This window comes from Amia ocellicauda, chromosome 2 (assembly GCF_036373705.1).
Source record: "Amia ocellicauda isolate fAmiCal2 chromosome 2, fAmiCal2.hap1, whole genome shotgun sequence".
NCBI lineage: Eukaryota > Metazoa > Chordata > Actinopteri > Amiiformes > Amiidae > Amia > Amia ocellicauda.
The window spans coordinates 39151798-39171812 of NC_089851.1; the positions used below are offsets into that span (position 1 = coordinate 39151798).

A 20015-nucleotide genomic window follows, 5' to 3' on the forward strand; every position below is an offset into this window, starting at 1 on the left:
AATGCTTCCTGGTTTGTTTTATGTATTATTTATTTTAGAAATCTATATTCTATCATCCACAAAACATCTTTAGCAAAAACAAATGTCTCCTATAGTTATTTATTGTTGAAAACCTTAATGGTAACAAAAGTACATATTATATTAAATAGATGTTCTGCTTTTTGTTCTTACAGCTTCTTGCATGTCAACACTCACAGTTTAGCTTCTGCACAGGGGTCAATATTACTTCCTTCTTTTCTAAATATAAAGCATATGCTACTGTCCATCCCTTGATACCATGTACTGACACATCCCAGAACAGAGGAAGAATCTGTTGCCTAACAATTCTAAATTTCACCCCCACATCCCTAAAATTTCTTAATGTCATCCAGTGAGCCATTGGAGATTGCTGCATGTGTTGCTAAAGATTAGTATAAAAATATCAGTGTCTGGATTTTGTATGTGAATCATTTAGAATTACAATTAAACTAATACACTTCTCCTTTGTATATGGAAAACAAACTGGCAGGGGTACGAATCCAGAAATGAACACCATGGTCCTCTGAGGCATTTTAGAGATCCAACATGTCTTTGGGATGAAAGCATACAGTGAAAACCCACAGTGGAGAACATGCAAACTCCACACAGGAGGACACCCAAGACTGGAATTGAACCTAGGTCCCAGGAGCTAGGAAGCAACAGCGCTAACCACTGCATCACTGTACTAGACCAAAACGTTATGGAGTAACTTTATGGAGTAACCCCTGCTATTACTAGGTATTGTAATGGGGAAAAAGACAAAACACAAAAGATGAAATTCGTCAGCTAATCAGCTTCCTGCAGAAAATGTTAACGTTTGCTTTTCAAGAATCTGTGGGATTTTCTTTAAACCTTGCCTCATACAGACAGGCTGTTGAGAAGAGTGAATAGCATTTGAAAACAGTACCATATTACTCTGTGCTCCTTAGGAATTAGCTTTGCATGAGTATAAGGATTCAGGCTTAGTTGGTTTAGAAGATGCGGTTAAAAATAAACAAATGATATAAACACGCACATTTATATTTAAGACTATGGCAAACATTTAATGCTGCATGACTGTGCTAATAATACAAATTAGACCATATACAGATTCAGTTTCCTTCGAATTCTCTAAAAATATCAAAGTGTTCCTATAAAATGGGCTGCAAACATCAACTTTGGTCGGAAACATTCAAATGCTGATAGTGTGTATACTAACCCTGTGCTCTTGGGTGGGGATGGGGCAGGGGGTGTCCCTTGGCCCCAGAGGAAATGTGAGTAACAACCTGTTCAGTCTCTGCTGTGCCCAAAATCCCCCTGTGTGTCCACATCGTTTCAACATGAAAGGTGGTCAAATTAGTATTTTGTCTTTTGTAAATGAATATGACTTTCATTTTAGGGTTGAGGCAGTAAATAAGTCTAGTATCTTACATAATAAACAACATTAACAACAAATTTAACAAGCACAACATTTCCATAATAATGTATATGAATGTATTTATTTTGATCAATCATAAAACCGTAATCAAAAAACACGTACGTAACATTTTCTCAACATAGGTTAGTGGGGCAGCTCCTGCAAACTTCACTTCACTTGCATTTATTTATTTTCTTCTAACATGCAGAAAGAGTTATTCCCTTCTTTGCGGTAGACAAGGTTTTCCCTCAGTTCAGCGGTTTTATAGCCTGCATCCAAAAGAGCATGAACAAAAAAAGCTTATGTCCCTTTTCTACGTGGTTAGCTGCCCTTAGCAACCAATTGACTGTTTCCACATTCCTTGAATTCTCATGCCAATCAGTTAGTCAATGAAACCTCTTTTAGACAGACCTAAAAAATGTTTGCGCTCAATTATACTTCCCTGTACTATCCTTCTAAACTCGTTAAAGGAGTATTTTATATCAACTGTGTTTTCCTATACCTCCACCGCTTTCTTCCAGTGAATCCTGTGTATTGTATGGAATAATCTGTTGATTTACGTTCATATGACCGTTAATCTTCTGAGCTAACTTGTTATTCTGGGAAAAAACAAATGTCAGAGACAGCCCATACCAGAGGGAGAAACAGTAACGGGGAAGTAAACCACATTAGACTTTAACAAAGAATAACTTTCCGATATGCTTTCCCGCAGGCTACAAATCTAACTTGAGCACTTAGCAGAAATACATTTTACACTGAATTTCATTAACTATTAGGCCTAAGTGTTGTTGGAAAGCATGGGCATTTGTAATTTAAGACTTAACAGATTATCTCTTACATAGCAAACACTGTAATCCCGATCCATTCCATTCCAATAAAACAGATGTTCTATATTAGTTATTTAATACAGTATTCTAGTGGTAACTGCACAATTAACCTTAGAAACACATTTAACTAAATATAGCTATATAAATCTATCTATCCATCTATACATATATAGGGCCTACATTTCTTGAATTCAGAAGTTGAATTGGTTTTGGTTTCTAAATGAGTTTGAAAACAAATGTGAAAAAACAAAAGGAAATAAGTGTCAGGGCTGGTACAATTGTGTATTAAACTTTCTGTAGATAATTCAAATACATGTTTTAGGTTTTACACAGGAATAAATTACCTATTCATAATTTCTACCCTTCAAATAACTTCAAATACTTCACAGATGGCAATAATGAAATCAGTAATTAATTGTATAATACAGTGAAACTGTAAAGTGTGACACATATCTTTCAAAATGCTTACGTAAGAGTTCTCTGGCCAGTCTCCTTTATTATCTAATAATATGAGGAATTTGGTTTTCCTTTTTGAAAAAAAGATTGGTAAACATGACTTGTTCATCATAAGAAGAGATCAGATATATTATGTGTTGTTATCTGCTTTACAAAAAGGTCAAGTGAGTCACCTATTGGGTATTGCAAGGTGTAGGCTGTGTAAAATGTTGGTTTCCAATGTAAAGTCCTTTTACATATCAGATTAATTTCCTTGGTTATAGATATTGATGCAGGGGAACCCCCCCTAATTTTCCTTATCTGTTAAAGCAGAGAGAGGGTGCTAACATCATTTATTTTCATGAACACTTTATTTATCATCAGAACGGATATGAGCAGCTGTTTATCTTTAATTCTTTGACAGGAAATGGTGTCACACCTTATCATGATGTAAAATATTTAAAAGAAATGGGGATTTTATTTCCAGTATTGCACTGAAAATGGTTTCATTTTAATTGTTATGGACCGCATAACTGGCATTAAATGCAGTTCATCAGATATTACATTAGATTTATGCATCACCTAGTCAGACCAAGTACTTCTCAGTCATTTTAATCGCATAAATAAAATGCCCATGGAAGCTTTTTCAGTTTACCAAGCTGAATACTATGTTACAATTAGTTCATTACCATAGAAGTTCTCATTGGGGAGCTTCTGAAATGTGTGCTGTCTGTGCACATGAAGAAGGTTTAGAAATGGAACAATCCAAGCTGCACTACTCCCAGACTGTGACAGCAATCCCCAATAATAGTGCCAAATGGCAGAACAATGCTGGGACTGAAGTGGCAGTGTCTTACTTCACTCTATGATCAAGTAGTTGTCTCTGCTACTGTTCTATTGTCTACTTGTTCGTGGATGGTACCACCAGTCAAACGTTTGCATGAACATTTATGGCTTTGATTTTATATTTGCTTCATTGGCTGTGCTTCAATTAAAGTTTGTTTGATAAACATGTCATTGTAAATGTAAAAATTATAACAAGCCTAATGTATACAACATTAATTTGCCCAATGTGAGATATATAGCGTAACTTTCAATACATAAGCTTAATTCCTTAGTCTAAGCTAATTGAGATGCATTATTATAAATATATTTATATGTAACTTTAGTAGAAACATGACCCAAATTTATTTCCCTGGTAGTATGACAGATGTTTCACCTCCATGTTATTTAATATAATCCTGACAACCGTTTACCGGTGCCAAAACACAAAGGTGGCTTCCGTCCACAGCTCTGTATAGCTGGCAGTTATGTAACAACAATTAGTTTGCTAGAGCAATATGAGCCACACGAAGTTACAGCGTAAGTGGTTACAAGACTTGCGACGTAGGTCCAGTCAGATGTTGAAGCTATTCAAAGCCATAGTGAAAATTCAGGAGGAAACAGTAAACAGTTAATTAATTTAAAAGTAAGTCCGGAACGACGCAAGACGAGACAACGTAAGTCGGGTGATGACTGTGCAACCTGTGATGCACATTGCAAAGCAAATGAGATTTATTTAAGAAATGGTACAGTAAATTTAAATTACTTTTCTTAAGACCTTCTTACAGTACTTGAGAAAAACAAATGGAGAAATTATTTTAGTTTCTTTACCTAGATGTGTTGATAGATTCCAACAAAATGGTATCTATCATACATATGAACTTAGAGCTAAATCAATATAAAAAAATGTATTTAGCATCTTTATCCATTATGCTTCAGACACTGAACTAAAGTAGTCCCCTTTTGGGAGGAACACAGCCCCTTTCTCTGCATCAGCAAACACCATGGAACCACCCAACATAAGAAAGGGGGAAGTGGTAACTTGATATTATGGTGCTTGTAAACTGTGTGTTCTTTATTGCAGTACCTTTTTTCTTCTTTTCATTCACCCCGCATTCTCCAAACCCTTGTTATACTAAGAAAGAGATAACACCCTCTCCATTAGGGAAATTGTATCCCTCAGGACGAAATACCACCTTGCAGATCAGACCTCCATCCCCTTTGATAAGACATGTCATCCCTCGTTGTGTAATCGAATCCATCCTTTGATAAAGATCTCTATCAGACTCCAACATATGGCTGACTGTAGCTCATACTTGCCTAGAAGTATTCACGTTTTTCTTGTTTGTGTGTGCATTTGCTGGATCCTCTAGCCAGTCCCGCATTTCCTTTTAGTAGCAGATTCAAGGTGTTCTTTCTAGTTTAGACACATAACCTCTTAAAACTCTTCTGGGGGTGTTTATTTTCACTCCCAAATGTAAATGTAGTACATAGTTCTACTTTCCTTAGTCAATCAAAAACCCTGCTTGAGAAATAATAATATAAACACAATACTAAATAAAAAAAATTGATTCTTCTCACAGCTTACTTAACCACCATGTACAAAACATATTTGATTTTATGCATGTATATTTTACATTTAAGCATATTATCGTGGCTGGAAAAAAATCTTGGTTTTCAGTTTACCTTGTTGCTACACCTTGGTCCATTTCCTCGGTCGGACTCATTTCCCCCAAATAACTTCTCAGCTTCAGACAATCCTGTATAGCAGACATTCCACAGGGCTGGCTGAGTTGAAAGGTCATCGTCTCATGATTTTCCTGCAACAAAAAAATGACACAAAACCTGTCAATAAGCTTTTCCAAGCAGTCAAAGGCAGTTGGAACGAGATGAGACAAGTGTAGACGGGGGCCGAGGTGAGATTGTTTTCATAACACAGTTGTAATGATCTCTTTGCTGATAAAGCACCACTAAAAAAAAAAGAGTCTGATCCTGAGTTTAATACTGTGACCCTGCCATTAATTAATTACAATTACACATTGATCTTCTGGCAGATTTTGATCTCCAGCAATCCATGTCTAAATTCTTGCTTAAATTGAATATAGTAAATACTTGAATTAACTTACTTCTCACATGTTATTTATAACCAGACATGAATTAACAGATTTATAGGGAGATAAATCACTCAATGACAAGTGCTGAAGATTCGAGAGCCTTATCATATTACGATTACTTAGCATATATGAAAAAGTACACACACAGTAAGTTTCTTTAAATAATGAAAACAAAAAATGTTACACACTTATAATTTTAGAAAAGCAATAAAAAATTGTATTTAATTTATACCTGCCACTCTTTCAGTTTATTCTGCCTTCACAATTACAAAATGGAGACAGAACAACAGATAGGCGTGGATCATAATGTCCTGAGAGTAATAAACTCAGTCGAAACCTCAAGCATAGTGTAGGAGCACATAAGGGGAACTCAGAGCAAAACACAAAACAGTAACCCACTCTCACAAGGTGGCAATACCAAGGGTCTTTCACACCAATGGGGGCACTCCACTGATGACATAATTGTTCTTCAGAGCTTATGCAGGGGAATCTTTTGAAACACGACATAGACTACAGCTGCATATGTTGGGGTTAACACATCTCCAGTCTGCTGTAACGCACAGAAAAGGTGGGGGAACTTTTGCTTCCTCCAGATGATACGTATAGATACAATATTTCCATTACCGTAATTCAATGCAACCATCCAATTTCTGATTTTCCTCAAGGGTTTTCCACTACAAATATGGTTATAGTTTATATAGATTATAGGATTTCAGGAGTTCGGGCGATCCCCTATAGAAGCAGGTGAAAGATAGTATTTGAAGTAATGATGTTTATTTGGCCTTAACCTGCTTATGAGGAAACAGCAGCCTGGCCATGAGGACGAGGCCATCGGAAACATGATGTATAAACCCAAAAAGCTGCTGCAAAGGCAGAGACTGGGGAGCTGGAGGAATGTTGTTCTTAATGTTTTATGCAAGAAGGGAGCACGGTTGGAAGCAAAGCTACTGAGGCAGAGGAAAGGAAGCTGATACATGGTATAAATGACAGTGTGTGTACAGGAGGGAGTATCTGATTGGTTGTGCTTGGATCCAGATTGGGGGTTGTCCTCCTGTTCAGCTTTTTATTTATTTGTCTCTGCTGTGTATTGTCCATTGTGTTTTGAGGCTTCTCAGTAAAGCACATTTTAATGTAAATACCTAAAAGTTACTACAAAATGAACCATAGTTATTTAGTACGAGATTAATATATAAACATTTGGTTATGCCAAAGGAAGTAAATTGCCAGGAGGAAGTAGTTTAGTGCAGTCTGAATGAACAGTGTGGTGGTGTAATAAATGTCTAGACTTCACTGAAGAATGATTCAACTCACACGTGATAATTGGTGCAAAAAATACACAGTGATTAATGTACTCAGACATTGAACAAGCCAGAAACTAAAATAGCTCAAATAGCCCCTACATATGTATCACAGTGACAAATATACTAAAAAGATATTCACTGTTCTGATCAGGAATAAAGAACAATTCTGCAGACTATTTTCTATGATTCTATTATTGTAGTTTTAATATTCCTACCAATTATGATCAGATTAATTTATGGTAAACATACATGTTAAAAAGTCTGATGTTTTGGACTGTTTTGGATTCATTAGTGTGTGTATGCTAGCATGTACAGTATATATTTATTTATATTTTATTAAAAATCAGAAATCAATCTATAAACACACCAATACTGTAAAACTGTACAAAACCTAGAGTGGTAAAGCAGGGAAGGTTCCACAGTTCTAACGGTCCCATACGGTTTTATGCGTCAGAATAAGATATCAATCTGTAATCTGAAACAATCTGACAATCACTCGTCTCTTTGTCTGATTTTCAGATTTCTGTAATTTCTGTAGCAGGAGCACTAGAGAATAGAGAGCAGCACTAAATAACAAAGCTCACATAGTTATTTCCCAGCTTTAACCTAGTTGTAAAGCATACTGAGATAAAACAGTTTCACAGAGTAAAGGGGTTCATTCCACTGGGCCTGGACAATACAAGCAATTTGATTATTTTGAGAGAGCCTGTAATTGGCAAGACAACATACTTTCTGTAGATGGTATTGGAATAAGAAGGTCACTATTTACCTGGCGAACACACACACATACACACGCACACACAATTCGTACAAACCAGCATAGGCGATTGTCGTGATCGAGTGATGCAAATGTTGGAATGCACTGCGATCGCCGTTTATTTTCATTGTTGTTTGAATGTGTGATTGTTTATTGCACAAACAATCTCTGCTGTGAATGAATCTCCTCTGTTGTTGTAATTTTCAAAAGAACAAATGCCATCTTCACTGTTTTACTAAATATCTCTGGCTATAGTGCAAAGGGCAATAACTTGAGACTTGAATAGCTTTCAAATATTTTTTAATAATCAGTATTAGGTTACATGAAACATAAAAAAGGAAGCTAACCTTGCTCAAAATTCCTTTTCACTGTATTTTAGTCATAGGCACTAGACTATTAAAATGATTATTCGTTAGCATCCTCTTATATTTTTAATGTCCAATGAATAATATATGCCAATCACAAGCTCTCGCAACACAATCCAGCTGGTTGCAGGGACGGACTGGGACTAAGAAATGGCCCTGGGCTAAGAGGAAATTGTGACAGAGAACACAGCACCTGTTCCATTCTCAACACCAAAATGTTATCCCAGAGGGAAAAGCAAATAGAAAAAGCATCACTCCAATCAGGTAGCTATCTATAGCACTAAATATCAGTTCAGGAGCTTTGGCCGAAAGACTTTCATGGACGGGGTGTAAGATTTAGATTTGACTTGAACTCTTTTGGCAGAGGGAACGATGGCCTGGTGTGGATGTGCCAGGACGTTTGCTGCAAAGATGGTCTGGAGAAATTGAAGGAATGGGAAGCAATGAATTGTGGGAATGTAGTGTCTGAGCCCCGTATGTATACCTGCTGTGGGCAAGATTATGGTGCCGAAATTTCATTTACAACACCAATGCAGGAACTTTGGCCAAACCCTAATAAGACTTTGATGGATGGTGTGTAATAATGTATTTAGATTTAGCTTGATCATGCTTGGCTGAGGAAATTATGGCTTGGACAAGTGGAAGAGGCATCCAAATCCACAAAGAAGCCATACCACAAATGCAGAACTATGAACGGTTTATCTTCTAATAATAATACATTTTATTTATAAAGCGCTTTTCAAGAAACTCAAGCAGTGTACGATCAAATATGAAAAAAAACATTGCTCCCTAGGATTGTCCAGTGAAGACTACCTAAGGACTAAATAAATTGATGCTCTTATCGACACAAACCTAAAAATAATCCTCCTCTCAAATATCTGAAACTCAGAAACAGGTCATGATTTCAATTTTTAACTATAGAAAAATAATGTTGCTGCCTTCACTTCACTCATTTTAATTTAGCAAAAGTGATTTATAACTTCATTCAATATATTTATTTCACCTGAGTACAATAAGAATAATATAGTGAAAACATTAGACCCCATAGACTCTACATTTCAAATGATATAAACAGTTGCTCCAATAAATATTTGTACACTTGGTATAAATATATAAATGCAGAGGTCACTTGTTGCTTGTAAGGGGAAAATAACTTTTTATATATAATTATATAATTCCTACTTGTTAAAAGTAAATTGAACTACAAGTGTAAACAATAGTTGGTAGTTTTGTAGTAGTTTATGTATAGTTTTGTGTGCTATCACGGGAAGGCCTATAAATAGTAAAATGGGTAAATAAATGATTTACATTAAACTTACAAACTTAGAAACAACAGCTTGCAGGGAATGTTAACTTGACAATAAAATCACTTACATTATCTATTTCATTTTAACACCCAATTTGCATATAATTTGGATTCAAAGAACTGCTTCAACTTCAGCTAAAACAAATGCACCCTGTCAGCTTCTGTCATAGTAAGACATTGGGAACATAAGTAAAATAATGCAGTTTTTATTATCATTAATATTATGGAAGGCAAATTGTCCAGGAACTCTTAATTAAAAAGAGTGAGCTTCATAAAGGTTTAAGACTATGTAAAAATGTTCTAACTTGCTTAATTACAATATAATAATGAAATGTTCCAAAAACATAATGCCACTTTGACACCTAAAATTAATCATTAACTAATTCTATTTTCCTAAGGAAAAGGATAAACCACAGTTGAAAAGCAGTAGAGCTATTGCATAAGAAACACAATGGTATTCAAATATCATAGTTTTTTTGTTTCGCTCATTTTGGTTATTTCTGTATTTTTTCCTCTCCCTTTATCACTCATATGTCAGCTACTTCTATGTCTGCCTATTGCGGTCATACAATGTATTTTTATATATAAATAGCTACTTTTGTAAATTACAGGTAACAGAGTTTTGTGAGTGTTTGTTTGTTTTGCAATGGTGACTTTAGGATGAGCATGGGCAGTATTTCATAACTCTGCCAGTGACCTGACAGTATTCAAATAAATAAAAAATGCTTTACTGAATATACTGTGCAATTCTGGCTTTGGTGAATTATTGCTAATTATTGTTTTCCTTTACTTTCTATTATAACAACATAACTCTATTGTTAAATTTCACCTTACATGTGACTTCTATTCAGTGACTTAAATAACTCAAAAAAAAAAAAAAACATAACTGAGCAGTATCAAATCAACTTTACATTCCAAAATTCTTCCTAAATTTCAGTTTGCTTAAAAAAATGTAATCCTTTGAATTTACTGAATTTAACGTTTTCTCTTTTTGGGGGTGGGGTGTTTACCAAGCAAAACAATTTCTTGGCAATCATTTCAGACAAAGAGATAATGAAAAAGCTGCACCTTTATGTAAAACAATGTTTTGCATTGCAAATTTTAACTGCCAGAATGCCTTAGCTGTTCGAACAATATTATTTTATGAAATTCCCAAATGTTTAAGCCTTCAGAATAACAACTGAATATTTGTCATAACCACAACTGAAAAATATACAATTGACGTACAAAACCAGCATGTAAAAATTAGATTTTGAGCTTGACATGGAGCAAGTGGAGCTTGGAGTAAATTATCTTTCCACTGGCAATACTATAAAAGATAGGTTAAGATAACAAAAAGAGACAATTTGTTTGTTTAGTTTATAATTAAGTCAAATTACATCAAGATGCTTCCTGAAGGCTCTCAACTTTCAGAACAGGGCAATTTAAATGATACCTGCAACTCGTAGAGTAAATTTATCCAAAATATGTTGACATCTGATTAACGCTGATGGGGGAAACCTATTTATTGATTCTTTAATGTCTGAAGACCGAAATGTCTTTGAGAATAAATGGTTTGAATCATTAGATGAATATGTATACTTAGATAATGTTAATGTTTTAATAACCTACTCTGTGGGATATCCACAATTAGTTTTGAACATGCAATCCATCTTAAAATGTATGTATTTGTTTATACACATAATAACATCTGCTTTTGGGGCCTCTCTTCTGTCCTAATCCTCCAAACACAGGTACTTCTCTCTTGGTACCTGCAGCCAAAAATCTACACTGATTTGCAGTACTATTGCAAAAAGATCATTTCGAAGTGCATAGCTGCCTTCTCAGAATAAAAAGGTTTAAGACTAGAAACCGTTTATCTCACATTTTGTAGGAAAGCAGCATCTAGCAATGTGATAGATAATTTGAAGTACAAAATCTCTGTGAAGCGACTGTCAAATTTACCCTCCAGGTCGGTTTTATGCTCCGTGTGCACATCAGTCGGAAACTGCTCTGTTAAATTCTGGTTTTCAATTGTCATGCTCCACAGCTGCGGGAAATGGTAAAGTCTTTGTTGTTCACATCATCCTTAAAAAGGTATTTTGGTTTAAATGTTTTTACTGCAGGAAGCATTTATATTGGGGTTTTGTCCTTTCCCTGTTGGGTAAAGTTCAAGGTGCTGAAGTGAACAGGTACATCTATTATGAAAGCTTCTCGAAATGCATCCACTTTGCAGCTTTCATCAGAAGCATGTCCAACACCATGTGGGTATCTTAAACAAACTACAACTCCAACAACATCCTCAATATCCATGCTTTTGTCAAGCTGAAAGCTGATGTTGAAGAAAAGTACTGAAATACTAGCATGCAAAGTTTAAACTGCTGTGATGTTTTAAGAAATTAACTGAATCCGATATGACCAACCAGGCAACACAATCATTTTTTTATACAGTGTTTTCAAGTGGATTCTAAAGGCGTGGATAAGAGTCTCACAACTTCTGGGTTAGAGTCCCAAAATATAAGGATCCTAAAAGGTGTGTGTTAGAGCAGAGGCGCTGGCAGGAAATACATGTTTCGGTTTGACAGAGAATATACACAATATACTGAGTACAATTAAACATTTGTATTCAAACTTTAACCATTTTAATCAAGGTTAGAGCCCTTGGGGGGCTAAATGAAATGATTGCGGAAAACTTTCTTTGACCATTTCCCTACCTTGACATGTTTTTTTCTCTGTGAGTACCCATGCGATTCCAAATTATGCTTCGGTGGTCAGATTTGCACTGCCTACATTGTTGAAAACTTAAACAGCTTTAAGATCGTTCCACTACATCAGGTATGTGTCTTTATATTCTGGATGATTTGTACTGCAGTGCCTATTTAACTTGTATCTTCAATTAGGGAAAACTTTCAGGCAAATTATACACATACAGCCTTTCCCATCTTCACTGGCACATATAAAATAGTAAAATAGTTTTTCTTTTCCACCTTGGGGATTTTGTAGTTTTCTCGCCACTGTGCCTGATCGATACATTGGCTATTATTGCCAAAGTGATTGTTTGCCTTAAATCTGAGACAGGAAGAGCTCTGTGCCAAATTAAAACTGATTGATCGAATTGAAGCACCTCCCGAACAATTTAGGCAGTTTCACAATGTCCAAAAAACTGTGTGTGAAATTCGCTGATGAACTTCGATCCAAAGTCCTGAGCATCTCCAGCAATACTGTTTCACCAGTGTGGGTGAGACTCACTTATGTCTGCCTGTGGTTTCTGGGACCATTAGTCATCTTCTCTGTCCTCATTGCTCTGCTGTGGAGAAATGACAGGAAGCTGTGCTGCGCTGACTGCCGTTTCAGAGCCCTGCTTCAAATCCTGTACCCAGGCTGGTGGTGGCAATTCATTTTGTTTCTGGATGGACGCTATATGACTTGTGGACTTCACTACAATGACACCACAATAATCTTAGGGAACATCACATTGAGTGAAAGCAATTCCTTGGTGTTTTCCTTGGTTTCTCTCTCATTACCCTCAATGTTATTATAATGTTAGTACTTTACTGCCTGTATCTTTGTCAACATATACGATCACTGTCTGTCCCTTTAAACTCTTTCACGTCTCTCTATACATTATTTTTGTGTCTTTGTACCCTGTCTCATGATCTGTCTCGATACAAATGGTCTCATTTTTGGTCTCTTCTCTTGTATTTTTATTCTGTATGTAAAGCACTTTGAGCTGAATTGAGCATGAAATGTGCTTTATAAATAATCATTGTTATTATTAGTAGTAGTATTATTTTATAATTATAATAATAATATATCAATAGTAATATTACATCTCTCTCTTGCCATAGAAGAGTTTTTCCCCCTGAGACAATGAAGGTCTCAAGTTTTGTCATTTTAAAATAACATTGCTCCTCTATCTGCTCTGCTCAACACATCATACTTTCACAAAAATGGGATATGGCTGCTGCTGACCTAACATAGTTCCACTTCTTTCAGCAAAATACACGAAACTGCGGTTGCAGTCCGCTAGGAATGAAAACACTGGACACTGGAGGATTGGAAAAACATTGCCTGGTCTATTTTCAGCAGGATAATGCCCCATGCCACAAGGCTAGGTTCATCCAGGAATGGTTCCACGAACATGACAGTGAATTCTGCTCACTGCAGTAGCCTGCCCAGTCACCAGATCTCAAACCAATAGAGCATCTGTGGGATGAGATGGGATGAGCTACTACCAGCCAACTTGACACAACTGTGGGGAGTCAACATTTCGCTTTCAACACCTTGTAGAGTGCATGCCCTGATGAATTGAGGCTGTCTTGAGGGGAAAAAGGGGTGCAACTCAATATTAGGAGGGTGTTCCTAATGTTTTGTACACTCAGTATATATATGTATTATAATATAGTATTATTATTTTTACTTTATTTCATTATTGTTAGTCAGTATGCCATCAAACAACTAAGTAAGATAACATTTATGCCCATGCCCAATTTACTTTGAGGACCACTGGTCTAAAGCTACAGAACCATTCACATATTTTTGTGAAGTAAAGGTGAGTATAAGTGTTTGAGGGTTGAGAGAACTCCTAAAAACAGCCTTTGAATCCGATCGGGAATTTAGCTAGATTAGAGGCCTGAAATGCAAACTAAACCCAATTATTATCATTATTATTATCATCATTATTATTATTTATTAGCTCCTTAGCATTCATCTTTTTCCATCACAAGCTGCAGCAGTCCTTCAGTCTGCCAAAATCATAAACAGGGTGTACAAAGTGTATGTGTGAATCACACTCACTGAGTCTTACTCCCATTGATTAAACAGTAAGTACACCCCTGGGTACTTGCTTCCTGACATGTACTTCCACAGAAGATTCGTCTGAAATGGTCTGTTAAAGGAATCAACTACATTAAAAAAAAACTACACACAGTAATAGCAGAGACATTCCTGCACAGAGACAATGGCAGAGTCACAACTCTGTTTTCTTATATCCAGTATATATATATATATATATATATATATATATATATATATATATATATATATATATATATATATATATATACACACATTTATTTATCTTAGATTATGATATTTCACATGAGGTTATACATGACTGTTCTCATGTGAACATTTTAAAATTATGTTTATTCAAATATGATTAAATTATGATACTTATGAAACAGACAATACACTTCAATACAAACCAACCAAAGGCCAATTTAGCATGCAAATTAGATTGGTTTTAGCATCTGAAAATACAGATAAATAAATAAATATACACACAATAAAATGCTAATTAAATTAAAATACTTAGAAACTGCACACAGCACAAATAAGCATGGAAATATGTATGCTTGGAATAACATAAAGGGAACGAAAAATAAATGTATCAGAAACAACCAAAGATATGTAACATCATTGACAGAGTGAAGATATTAAAATGGCAATGAGCTGGAAACTGCAAGAAAAACAGATGAGCGGTAGACTAAGGAAGCTACAGAATGGATCCCAAGAGATGACGAAATACCAAGAAAAAGACCACATAGAAGAAGGAAAGATGTAATTAGAATAGACTACAAGTGGAAATATCTTGGGGAGGCAGTCATGCAGCAGTGGATTGACAAAGCCTGATGATGTTAATGATAATTCCACAGAAGCACTTTAACCACAGAGAGATAATCAAATACAATGCTGGCGTGAATTTAAATGTGATTTTAGTAGTAAATCAAGACACAGAAACTCCATTTCCTCCTATAGTAAAGTGCAAAACAATTAGAAATAGTTTTCTCTCTGGTCAACATTCAAACAATGGCAGTTTTTGTGTCAAATATGTATTTTAAAGTAGGAGTCCACAGACCTAGGTAAAACAAAAACATGAATACACTATAGCCCACCAGGACCAAGCTGGGGAACACTGTGTTAAACCCATTACATCTACAGTAATTATTATTTCTTCTTACTCAATATGCATACGTTTAGACACTGAGGAACAAAGCACTGAACTCACAGTGTAAAATAGCGTATTTTGTTAACTGTTACATTAAGTTCAAATGTATCTAATCAATCTAAGACAGGAGTTTGTTTTTAATCTTGCAGGGTGGAACCTAAAATGGAAATCTGTGTTACTACAACCTTTTCTGTTTGACACTTTCTTTTGACATGCATGCTTTCTTCTCAGTGTCCAGGCACTTTAACCTATGATACACTTGATGATCATACAGCACATAAAGGATGTATTACACTCCTACTCATAATCTATTACCCATTCATACATACGAAATGCACTCAGGCAAAGACAACCAAGGACTGAAGTCTGGAAACTATAACTGCATGCAAAAACAAAGTGTAGGCTACATGTAATTTCCCAATTGACTTCTGGGTGTTCTTAGTAATATGTTTATTGTTTTGTTTAGTTTTTGCTCTCGGAAATTGTTTCCTTTATGACACACTAAGATTTGTTTACTGAATTTTTCTGTCATGTAGTTGTAATCCCATGCTGCTCTACACATTGTATCAGCTCCTTATGTTCATGCAAACCCAAAAACACAAAGAATCTGAAAAGGTTTTCAAAGAAATTGATCCAAATTTAATATAAACAAAGGACATACAGCAGTACCAACATTCACCTTGATAGTTCTTCCAAAAAATACAAAAGTACTTCCTTGTGTGGTTTGTGTGTAAGTTTTAAAACCTCTGCAACAGTGATCGTGCAAACATGAACATCTGGGATACAGAACTTTTACTCACTCCATATCTACACTCTTGATTTACTCTAGAGTAATGTTTGATTACAGCAGTGAAACCACAGAGCCCTCTCTTCTCCAATTCGACTTCTCCAAGGTGGTGACTGTGGGTTCTTGTGCCACCTCAGCCCAGCTCTACAATAGACAATGTGGTATAGCAACACTTTCCATCTCTGGCCTTCCTGGTACAACAACATCATTTCGAATCACTGCCTGGAGAGGACAGACCATGACCGAAGGTGGTGAAATTCAATAAATTGCCACCGTAGTCCTTTCAATGTTAAAGGTTAACAGAAGCAAGGGATGAATTTTAGCTAAATAAACTGCTATGTTATTATAATAAATAAATTATGCAACAAAAAGAAGCATATACCACGCAAATAATAAAATAACATGACTTAAATTCACCAAGACACTCTCCACCATATTGTCGAGACTCTCCAGTGACATCACAGGTTGGCAGGAAGTTTAATCCGATATATAAACACACAGTAGTGAAATGGCATGGCCAATTGTTGGAATGTGAAGGAAAGCAAAGTAAGTTATAAAAGCATAGTTATAAAAGGCTTTGTTATCCATAGGCAAACAATGATAATGCACACATTTGTTTATACTTATGATTTGTGCCGTCAGGTGCAATACAATGCACACCTAAACAGTTTTGCTGCACAGCCACTTGAGCATTACTCACCATTGTTCATCTATCGAGGCTGGAGATTTCTCCAAACACAACCGACCCGTGATATCATCTGAGAGGAAGCTCCACTCGGGAGAACAATGGCAGTGTCATGAACAACGAATTACATACGTCCAATTTTGGCTTTTCAAATCGAAAACTATAACTGGGGATATATTTTTATTTATTATATGTCTACAGAATTTGATATTAAGTGAAAAAGACTTCCCTTTTCAGCCTCCATCTCCTGAGATAACAGCCTAAACTATGCTCGACAGTAAACTTCACAAGGCAACATAATTAAGGGAATAAGGGACTAAGGGAATACGTCAGCACACAATCTAATGTTCTGACTATAGGACCAGTTCTGTTTCATTCAAGAAACCAGTACACCAGGAGCTGGTGGCCAACTTTTCTAAGCTGAAGATTTGTATTATTTACTTCTAATTGTGAAAGACTGGTGTATTTAGCTGTAGGTCAAAGGAACCGAGTTGAGAAATATATTTTCTTCGGTTTCCACTTTCAAATGTACTTCCTTTTACTGGGGGGGATTTTTTTTTTTTTTAATACTTCCAATTTGCCATTTTAAAAATATCATTTGTTTTAAAGTGTGAATTTATTTCTATTTCTTTTAAGAATCATAATTTTACTGGAAGAAAACATTTATGTAAAGAAGTACAGAATTCACTGTCATGCATTGTTATTATCTTACTCAGTGTGTGTGTGTATATCATGCCTATAATGGACTAACCTTCATAGTATTGAAAGATGTTTCATGTAGTACTGTTGAACTACTGCATCTGCCTCATTCAATGTTTATCTCTTTCTTCTGATCACAAAAGAAGGGTTGCAGTTGGCAGTTATCCCCAATCTTGGCCTCTTGGTTTCCTTATGCTTTGTTTTCGCATGGTTAAAATGGATGTGTTCATTTTTATCATCCAAACACAGAACCTACACACTCAGAAAGCTTAACTAGAGTGTGTTATCAGAAGAGATCTCATTGTGGTGTTACAAGTACAGCCTTTTTTTCCACTACTATCACTAAAACAAATCACAACCAAAGCATAAATGAGGCACTTTCAGTTCTACTGAGGCCACTGCTGGCTGTTGCATTTTATGGCTAGACAGCTGACAATCAGCTGATTTTACAAATCTGGAAGAAAAAACTATTTCCTTTACACATAATGTGAGGCCCAAAGCTTTAAAGACTAACTGCAAGCACAACATAATAAAAAAGTTAAACCATAACCCCAAATTAATACACAATGGTTCCTTACAGTTGTGTTTCACTTTCTCCACCTCCTTGCCTGTGTGGGGCTCTATTTTTAGCAGACATCACCGGAAGCTCTTCTGATAAAGCTTGCATATCTCAAACATCGCTGAACTGCTGGCTTCCTGCCCAACATAATTCAGCAGAAATTACTAGGTTTTGAAGTTTACGAAGTCACTAATTATATATGCCTGTGAATGTGTAAGGTTCAACGTGCTGTTATACCAAAGATGCAAGAACGGGTCTCTGTAAAGACCCCTGTAAAAGATCTGGTGTAAATTGTAATTAAAACTGCAAATGTATTCTGAGAAATGCAGTAATGTTAAATGATCTGAAGCATTTCTATGCAAAATCAGTCAACTGGAGTTACAATAATTAGTATGACAGATTTAAATATACAAATTAGCAAAGTGGAATTTGTAAATATGGGTGTCAAAAGTCAATAAGTACATTTATAGAAAGGATTTGAAAACCTACATACTGTATTTAGAGAAAGATGTATTGTTTTATGTGCTGTATAGGATAGGGCTCAGCTACAAACTTTGTTATGCATCAGCTACAGAAAATATATCTAATAATGTTTCAGGTACAGTGAGGGAAAAAAGTATTTGATCCCCTGCTGATTTTGTACGTTTGCCCACTGACAAAGAAATGATCAGTCTATAATTTTAATGGTAGGTGTATTTTAACAGTGAGAGACAGAATAACAGCAAAAAAATCCAGAAATACGCATTTCAAAAAAGTTATACATTGATTTGCATGTTAATGAGGGAAATAAGTATTTGATCCCCTATCAATCAGCAAGATTTCTGGGTCACATGGTGTCTTTTATACAGGTAACGAGCTGAGATTAGGGGCACTCTCTTAAAGGCAGTGCTCCTAATCTCAGCTCGTTACCTGTATAAAAGACACCTGTCCACAGAAGCAATCAATCAATCAGATTCCAAACTCTCCACCATGGCCAAGACCAAAGAGCTGTCCAAGGATGTCAGGGACAAGATTGTAGACCTACACAAGGCTGGAATGGGCTACAAGACCATCGCCAAGCAGCTTGGTGAGAAGGTGACAACAGTTGGTGCGATTATTCGCAAATGGAAGAAACACAAAATAACTGTCAGTCTCCCTCAGTCTGGGGCTCCATGCAAGATCTCACTTCGTGGAGTTTCAATGATCATGAGAACGGTGAGGAATCAGCCCAGAACTACACGGGAGGATCTTGTTAATGATCTCAAGGCAGCTGGGACCATAGTCACCAAGAAAACAATTGGTAACACACTACGCCGTGAAGGACTGAAATCCTGCAGCGCCCGCAAGGTCCCCGTGCTCAAGAAAGCACATGTACAGGCCCGTCTGAAGTTTACCACTGAACATCTGAATGATTCAGAGGAGAACTGGGTGAAAGTGTTGTGGTCAGATGAGACCAAAATCGAGCTCTTTGGCATCAACTCAACTCGCCGTGTTTGGAGGAGGAGGAATGACCCCAAGAACACCATCCCCACCGTCAAACATGGAGGTGGAAACATTATGCTTTGGGGGTGTTTTTCTGCTAAGGGGACAGGACAACTGCACCACATCAAAGGGACGATGGACGGGGCCATGTACCGTCAAATCTTGGGTGAGAACCTCCTTCCCTCAGCCAGGGCATTGAAAATGGGTCGTGGATGGGTATTCCAGCATGACAATGACCCACAACACACAGCCAAGGCAACAAAGGAGTGGCTCAAGAAGAAGCACATTAAGGTCCTGGAGTGGCCTAGCCAGTCTCCAGACCTTCATCCCATAGAAAGTCTGTGGAGGGAGCTGAAGGTTCGAGTTGCCAAACGTCAGCATCGAAACCTTAATGACTTGGAGAGGATCTGCAAAGAGGAGTGGGACAAAATCCCTCCTGAGATGTGTGCAAACCTGGTGGCCAACTACAAGAAACATCTGACCTCTGTGATTGCCAACAAGGGTTTTGCCACCAAGTACTAAGTCGAAGGGGTCAAATACTTATTTCCCTCATT

General features: G+C 36.4%; 1 long non-coding RNA gene across 2 annotated transcripts in view; it reads right to left on the reverse strand.

Moving 5' to 3' along the window:
- The window catches only part of LOC136771202 (uncharacterized), a 124724-nt gene that overhangs the window by 67369 nt on the left and 37340 nt on the right, over window positions 1–20015 (reverse strand). For both annotated transcript variants that reach the window (XR_010822305.1, XR_010822304.1), the window contains exon 3: window positions 5185–5318. This is a non-coding gene — a long non-coding RNA (uncharacterized LOC136771202). The remainder of the gene's footprint in view (window positions 1–5184; window positions 5319–20015) is intronic.